Source organism: Siphateles boraxobius, unplaced genomic scaffold (genome assembly GCF_051911475.1).
Source record: "Siphateles boraxobius isolate OS27281-9 unplaced genomic scaffold, OSU_SipBor_1 84, whole genome shotgun sequence".
NCBI classification, from domain to species: domain Eukaryota; kingdom Metazoa; phylum Chordata; class Actinopteri; order Cypriniformes; family Leuciscidae; genus Siphateles; species Siphateles boraxobius.
The window spans coordinates 734,488-742,500 of NW_027509213.1; the positions used below are offsets into that span (position 1 = coordinate 734,488).

Genomic DNA, 8,013 nt, shown 5'->3' on the forward strand with positions numbered 1-8,013 from the left:
ACAACGAGCGCGGCTTCCCCTCTCTCCCTTTCACTGCATGCTTTGTGCATCAGCAGAAACACTCTCCAGATGCTGCCATCACGTTTATACTGGTTTATGTTGCAAAAAATGCGCCCACACGAACATGCACACGGCTTGTGCGTTGCCCCGTCATGTCCAGAGCAGGCCGGCCCACCTGAGAATGGTGCTGGTACTTGAGACAGAGCGACGAGCTTCATGCGTCTGTTCTGCAGGAGAAGTCGTTTATTAGGGATGCTCTTGTGTGTCTCTATGCTCTGCCCCGGGGATGTGGTGGTGGTGGAGGAAGAAAGCAGGACTCTCTCTCCATCTGTGTTACGCCTCGCAGCATCTCCTCGTGCAGACCGAGGCCTGTGGCGATTCACCGGCACCGGAGCGGAGGGAAGGATTAGAGCGACACTGATGTGTGTCACTAACACACTGTACGAGCGATACTGATGTGTGTCACTAACACACTGTATGAGCGAGAGGAGATTGCGCTGATGAACTAGGGCACTCGGGCAAACGGGGACTAAATAGAAGTTCCAATGTTTATGAACTCATAACTGCTTCATTTCCAGATATTAGTGCTTACTGCTTAACCTAATCAATTATTGTAAATAATTTAGTATTATCTATCTATCTATCTATCTATCTATCTATCTATCTATCTATCTATCTATCTATCTATCTATCTATCTATCTATCTATCTATCGTTCTATCGTTCTATCTATCGTTCTATCTATCTATCTATCTATCTATCTATCTATCTATCTATCGTTCTATCTATCGTTCTATCTATCGTTCTATCTATCGTTCTATCTATCGATCTATCTATCGTTCTATCTATCGTTCTATCTATCGTTCTATCTATCGTTCTATCTATCCATCTATCTATCGTTCTATCTATCTATCGTTCTATCTATCGTTCTATCTATCTATCGTTCTATCTATCTATCTATCTATCTATCTATCTATCTATCTATCTATCTATCTATCTATCTATCTATCTATCTATCCATCCATCGTTCTCTCGTTCTATCTATCTATCTATCTATCTATCTATCTATCTATCTATCTATCTATCTATCTATCTATCTATATATCTATCGTTCTATCTATCGTTCTATCTATCGTTCCGAATCTTTCTATCTCTATCTATCGTTCTAACTATCGTTCTATCTATCGTTCTATCGTTCTATTGTTCTGTCCCATCCATCCATCCATCCATCCATCCATCCATCCATCCATCCATCCATCCATCCATCCATCCATCCATCCATCCATCCATCCATCCATCCATCCATCCATCCATCCATCCATCCATCCATCCATCCATCCATCCATCCATCCAAATTGCAATTCTACATCCTGTTTGGCACTCAATTCAAATTCACGAGTTGAATTAGAAAAAACAATGACAACATGTGCATAACCCTGGTCCAAACTACTTAACTAGCTTCACTCCGTACAGCATGTGGGTAAACTGAGCTTTGCATGCGTGTGCTGGCGCTAACCAGCTTTGACCAGCATGGACATTCATTTATGCGTTTAGATGTGATTAGCTTTGTTATGCGATTGCTGTATGTTTTTATGAAGCTGTGAGCGCATAATAAAGCTTTCGTGGCCCTGTGTTCAGTGCAGACATTGTGATGAGGTCATGGATGAAGCTGAGGTCACACTGTGAGGTCTTTTAAACATGACTTCACACAAACCCACTCGCGCAAAAGTAATCAAAGTTAAAGCTAAAGTTCATTAGCGCTGGCCGGTCACATTAGATATGTGCATAATTAATTTTCCAAGGGAGTAAACATCCCTTAATTGTCATGGATACAAGGTTTTAATCATGCCGATGTCTCCATTTGTTAGATGTTTTATGTAAATCTAGTCATTAGCCAACTGCTGTTGACTTTTGCTTTGCTTTTCCCAGCAAACGTCTGCTACAATTATCAATCTATAATTCAAAAACAATTAGCGAAGCCTCAGGTCTGTTTTAACTCTCTAAACTCACTCAAAGGGCTCTCAGGCTTTCAATGTGAACTTGAACATTATAATCCACTCAAAGGCTTCGGTTACACGTCCATTACAGAGACCAGGTCTCGTTTGTGCAGCTGGATATCAACATGACTTTGTAATCCAGCTCACATTATTTCAAAATGTCACCTAGATATCGGCCCGAGCTAAAGAGTATTCATTAAAGCGACGGTCCGGTCGCGCACTGACTCTCTGCCAGCTGTTGTTCTGGTTTGAGTCCAGCCTATTGTCCTCGTCCCCTTCAACTAACTGGACAAATTTATCCTTTATCACAACAGTAACAAATTATCGCTCTCTCTCGGTCTATATCTACCCATCTATCTATCCATTGTTCTGTCTGTCATTTAGTTTATCTATCTATCTATCTATCGTTCTATCTATCTATCTATCTATCTATCTATCTATCTATCTATCTATCTATCTATCTATCTATCTATCTATCTATCTATCTATCTATCTATCTATCTATCGTTCTATCGTTCTATCGTTCTATCGTTCTATCGTTCTATCGTTCTATCGTTCTATCGTTCTATCTATCGTTCTATCGTTCTATCTATCTATCGTTTTATATATCTATCGTTTTATATATCTATCGTTTTATATATCTATCGTTTTATATATCTACCGTTCTATCTATCTATCTTTCTGTCTGTAGTTCTATCCATTCTATCTTTCGTTCAATCTGTCCATTGTTCTGTCACTCCATTTTTCTGTCTATCGTTCTACATATGTCATTTTATCTACAGTAACTGTCTATCTATTTTTCTATCTATTGTTCTTTCGTTCAATGCAGATTTCAATCAGAATTGAAATTCTACGTCAGAATTCTATCGTTCTCTCTGTCATTCTATCTGTCATTCTATTGTTCTATCGTTTTATGCAGATTCCGATCAGAATTGTTTAGAGCAATGCAGAGAAAGATTATTACAGTGTTGTGGGCTATAAAAACATGCACGTGTACAGTATTTGTAATCCACAGAAATTAAGATGAACAATGTCTCAGCCCATTAAATATAGAGGCAGACCATAAGATTTCATAATCAGCCTCTAAATGATAGTGTAAAGTCATCCTCAATGAATACAGATGGAGCGAAATCAAAATAATCATGTTCAAGGAAGACACATTATCTGCATGAATGTGGTGAGATGAGTTTGAGCGGAAGGCTGGCGTGGTTGAGAAACACGTCCTGGTGGAATTAATGCTGGAGTGAGTCCTGATCCTAACATCTATTAAACGGCCAGCAACAGCGAGGAAGTCTGCCAATTTTGTCATTAATACCGTGCAACCTTTTGTCTTCTTTTTTTTTTCTTTTTTGTTTGTTGTCCTTTTCCATCCAATTTCTATAAAATGTATGTGTAGCATTCACGTTAATCACTAGAGTTCACAGTCATGACCAGCACTGGGGGCAAAACTCTTCACTCGCAGTGACGTTGCTAAGTTCTAGTTTTTTAATCAGGATATACTTTAATTATATGTTATATAATTCTGACAGTGTCTGTCAGAAAAAGCTGGAGTTGTCATTCATGTTTTATAAATCTATAGCTGTATTTTACAAACTAATGAGCTGCATTGCTGACAACTTATCTCTTTACATGATCAGAAACTCATACAAATATGAGAATGTGGCACTCAGCAAATAAATATTGAGAAAATTGTCAATTAATTTTTTTTTTTTTTTGCATTATGCATATACACGTAAAAATAAAGGTTTCTAAAAGGAATGTTTTGCAGCAGAAGAACCTTAAAATAGTATTTTTTCATACTGTGAAGAACCATTCAAACTTATTCCACCATTAAGAACCTTTTGTGGAATGGAAAGATTCCATGGATGTTAAAGTTTTGGAATCATTGATGCTGACAAAGGACTTTATGTACCTTTAAAGGGATAGTTCACCCAAAAAGGAACATTTTGTCATCATTTACTCACCCTCAAGTTTGAATTTCTTTCTTCTGATGAACACAAAAGAAGATATTTTGAAAAATGTTGGTAAGCAAACAGTTGATGGACCCCATTGACTTCCATAGTATGGGGGGAGGGGGGAACTATGGAAGTCTTTTCTCTCGCTTCCTACTGCATGTTGTGAAATGCAGCTCACTTGCTTCTTTATCTGTTGGCCGTTCATGCATACTGATATATGTGATGGTGTGTGACAGCTGAGGAGAACGCAGGTGTTTCAGCCTTCTGTTCATTTTTATTCGTCATAGCCGAGATTATAGTTTTCATTCAGAAGAGGTTTGGATGAGCAGACTTTTCTCAGAGTAGACCGCACATTTCATTTGAGATTGACAGTAAGGCTGCAGTGCGTTCAGTAAGTCATGTTGTGTTCAGTAATGATCATTTCATTTTTTTTTTCTGTAAAAAATATCTTGTCAGTCCAATCAATAATGAGTCAACAAGGACATGTTGAGATTTGTTGTTGTAGGTATTGTGCACAGTACGCAAACTGCATAACTTGACCATATACCCTCTAGTTACAGATACCAACTAAGTCTTTTCCTCTAAATAACTCTGGTTTCAGTTGTCTGTGTAATTCTCTGATGTCGTTGAAATATTCATTCATCATTCACTGATTCTGAGATTATGAACTGGAAAGCCTTCAGATTATTTTTTTCTCGCTGAATAATGTTAAAAAGCTTAAAAACACAGAGATATAATGTTTTCGCTACATCGTCCGGCCCTAAACTTCTATACTAGCGAACTAGAACATTGTCATTATCAGACTTCCTATCTACATGGCTTGTTTGGTTTGGATTTCCTCTTTACTGTAATCAGGGAGTGTTTTCCCAATGGATTCTTAAATATGAAGGATTTCTCCGCTTTAGATGTTTTAGCCCTTTTGCTGGAGTCAATGTCATCTATTTTACAGTAGCGCTCCTGACAGCCGCCCTGAATAACGCCATCGGCTACCTCTGCCATGACAAACCGCACACACTCACCAATACATTACATTACAGCTCGGCATGTTCATTTAAATCATACAACTCCATTCGTTTCAGCACTGTAAATGATTTACAGATCAGACCCAAGTTATATATTCTGTCTAAACAGGAAGCATGTGGCGCATAAATGATCTGCAGTGGCCCCTAATACTCAAAGGAGTTTAGATTTATTTATTTATAACAGTAACATGAATGAAATACCATAAAATAAATATCTTTAATTAGTTGTTTGTTTGGTCTTATTTGGTCTTATTAATTTCTTTATTAATTTTATTCTTTATTTACTTTAATTATTTATTCATTTGATCTATCTTTTTCATTTATTTATGTTTATTTTATCTTCATTAATTTTTTATACATGTAATCTTATTTATTCCTATTTTATCTTGTTTAATTCTATTTATTGTATCGTATTTACTTTATTTTATCTTTTTTATTTATTTAATCTTATTTATACTTTTTATTTCATCTTATTTTATCTGAATTATTTAATCTTATTTATTTATTTAATCTTATCTTATTTAACCCTATTTTATCTTTTTTATTTATTTAATCTTATTTATACTTTTTATTTCATCTTATTTTATCTGAATTATTTAATCTTATTTATTTATTTTATCTTATCTTATTTAACCCTATTTTATTTCTATTCATTTATTAATGTCTGTAATTTTATTTTCTGATTGTGAAGTGTGTTTGTGCATCTTTCTTTACGGTACTCAGAGTCTTTTATTCTGTGCCATACGCGAGCGACTAAGAGCCTCAGACGTGCTTGTGACCTCTTTATGAATCATGAATGCTGTGTCCCGTGAATCTGAGCGCATCCCACCCGTTCAGCAGTAAATAATAGATAATCCATCAGATGTTTTCACACCTGAAAGCCAGTCCTCGTGCGAGAAGGTCGGCGAGTCTGTTTCAGAGCGCTCCTGATGCGTTTGTGATGGCCGAATGCTGTCGTCTTCAGATGAAGCTTTGATGGAGAGATGGTTGAGGCAGATATTGATGTCGGAGCACTACTTAGACTATTAAACACAAACTCTAAGCACATTAGTGTCTGCAGCTTCAGTTACAGGAGCTTTAGGTGTTCATGTGGAGATGTGAAGCTAACAGTGAAAAACAACACAGTGTCTTTGTGTTTTTTGGCAGTGTAACAAATAACCACTGAGTATTGATGTCCAGCTTGCGGTTTCCATGAAGTGCTCTGAAATCTACAGTCACGCGTGTTGAAGATGCTGCAGTAAATCAGTGTGTGTTGGTTGTACATCGGAAGGTAAATGTTATGTCTGTCTAGGGACGCTGCTAATTGCTCTCCTCTGCTCACTATCGTCTAAAATAAAAGCACTTTATTAGTGTTGTTTGATATGGATAAATCACAGACTGTTCATTTAATGTGTGGGAATCTGTCAATAGATGCAGAAAAATGTAGTCTGTGCTGAAATAGATGCTGTGTTTATGTGAGGTTCATAGTTTAAGGTTGCATTTTTCTTTTGTTTAGTTGTCCATGAGACCTTTAGGAAACTGAATGTGCTCATATGATGTTACTTTAATTATGTAATATCTGGGTTAGTTTACTAGGTGAATGCTTTCTGTCGAAGGCACAAAAGTCCTCGTGTCTCTGTGATCTTCTGGTCTGTAGATCTGTGTGTACACCTTCAGTGTAAGTCTGTGGGTGTTATTGTTAAGCAGGTGATTTATGCATTTATTTGATTTGTTTGTGATTTTATTTATTTTTTATTTATTTATTTTTCTAATTGAATTATTTAAACCATTTTATTTGTTTATTTTTCTTATTTATTTTCCAATTAATTGATTTTTTTTTCTAATTTGTACATATACGAAGGCCTATATCATTTATGTATATATTTTTAATTTTTATTTATTTTTCTTATTTTGTTTATTGATCTATTTGCTTTGTTATTATTCTTTTTATTTATTCTTTATTTATGTTTGATTTATATATTTTTCTAAATCTTATTTTTTTAAATGCTATTTATTCATTTTTCAAATTTATTCATTCTCTGATTTATTAAATTTTCTAATTTATTTATTTAGACACATATATATATATATATATTTAATTTTTCTAATTGATTTTGTATTTCTTAAATTGATTTATTTCTGATTTATTTGTTCTATTTTTCTAATGTATTTATTTGTCAAGAATCGTGGGAAGGGACACTGACTTACACCATCACACGGAAGACACATATTATGAATTTCTATTTCTGTAAATTCAGTTATTGTTTAGTCTTGTAGAATCTCTGTAAATGTCTGTTATGTCTAACCGTTTCATCTGGATGGTACTAAATAAATGTCCAGTTTATGTCAAACACCTTTGAGGAACCGAAAGTTGTTTCCTACAATAGAGCTAAACCCCTCCTCATCATGCAGTTCTGTTTTTATGAACATTGCGCTGGGAATTATACCTGAAATGAGAAAACAGCTGCAGTTTTACATGACAAGTGTCATGATGTCAAGGATCTTGACGTGTGTTTGTAAGTGCACAAACAACCGGCAGTGATTGAGAATCAATTAGAGCTCATTGTGGCTTGAGCACGTCTAGAACAATAAACCCGCTCGCGACAGCTGCTCGCAGAACATTTACATCTTATTCCTGATTGACAGCGGAGTCTGTCTGGAGCACAATAAAGAGACCGAGAGAGATTGCTGACGCACAGACGACTGGTGGTTTCAGCTCAGAGACTGTCTCGCACCACTGCAAAGCCTCTGTTTCTGCTCACTTTTAAAAAGGTCACTTACATGTTCATGTTTCAAATGCTGGCCTGTCAGGAAGAGAAAAATGCCATTTAGCTCGACCGACTCTGCACGACATTTCACTTCACAGTTTCTGTTTAACAGTTTAACAGCTTCAGTCTGAAGAGGAGTCAGTTTTTCTTTGACACACAATTCAAACTCTTTATTACAGACAATATTGTTTTATTGTATTCATAACTTGATATATCTATCTTTCTGTCTGTCTGTCTATCTGTCTCTCCCTCTATCTGTCTTTCTATCTGTCTGTCTATCTGTCTCTCCCTCT

At 36.0% G+C, this 8,013-nt stretch overlaps 1 protein-coding gene across 3 annotated transcripts in view; it reads left to right on the plus strand.

Annotated features, from left to right (window-relative positions):
* Positions 1–8,013, plus strand: part of cdk14 (cyclin dependent kinase 14) — a 158,908-nt gene that overhangs the window by 37,333 nt on the left and 113,562 nt on the right. The window lies entirely within an intron of this gene.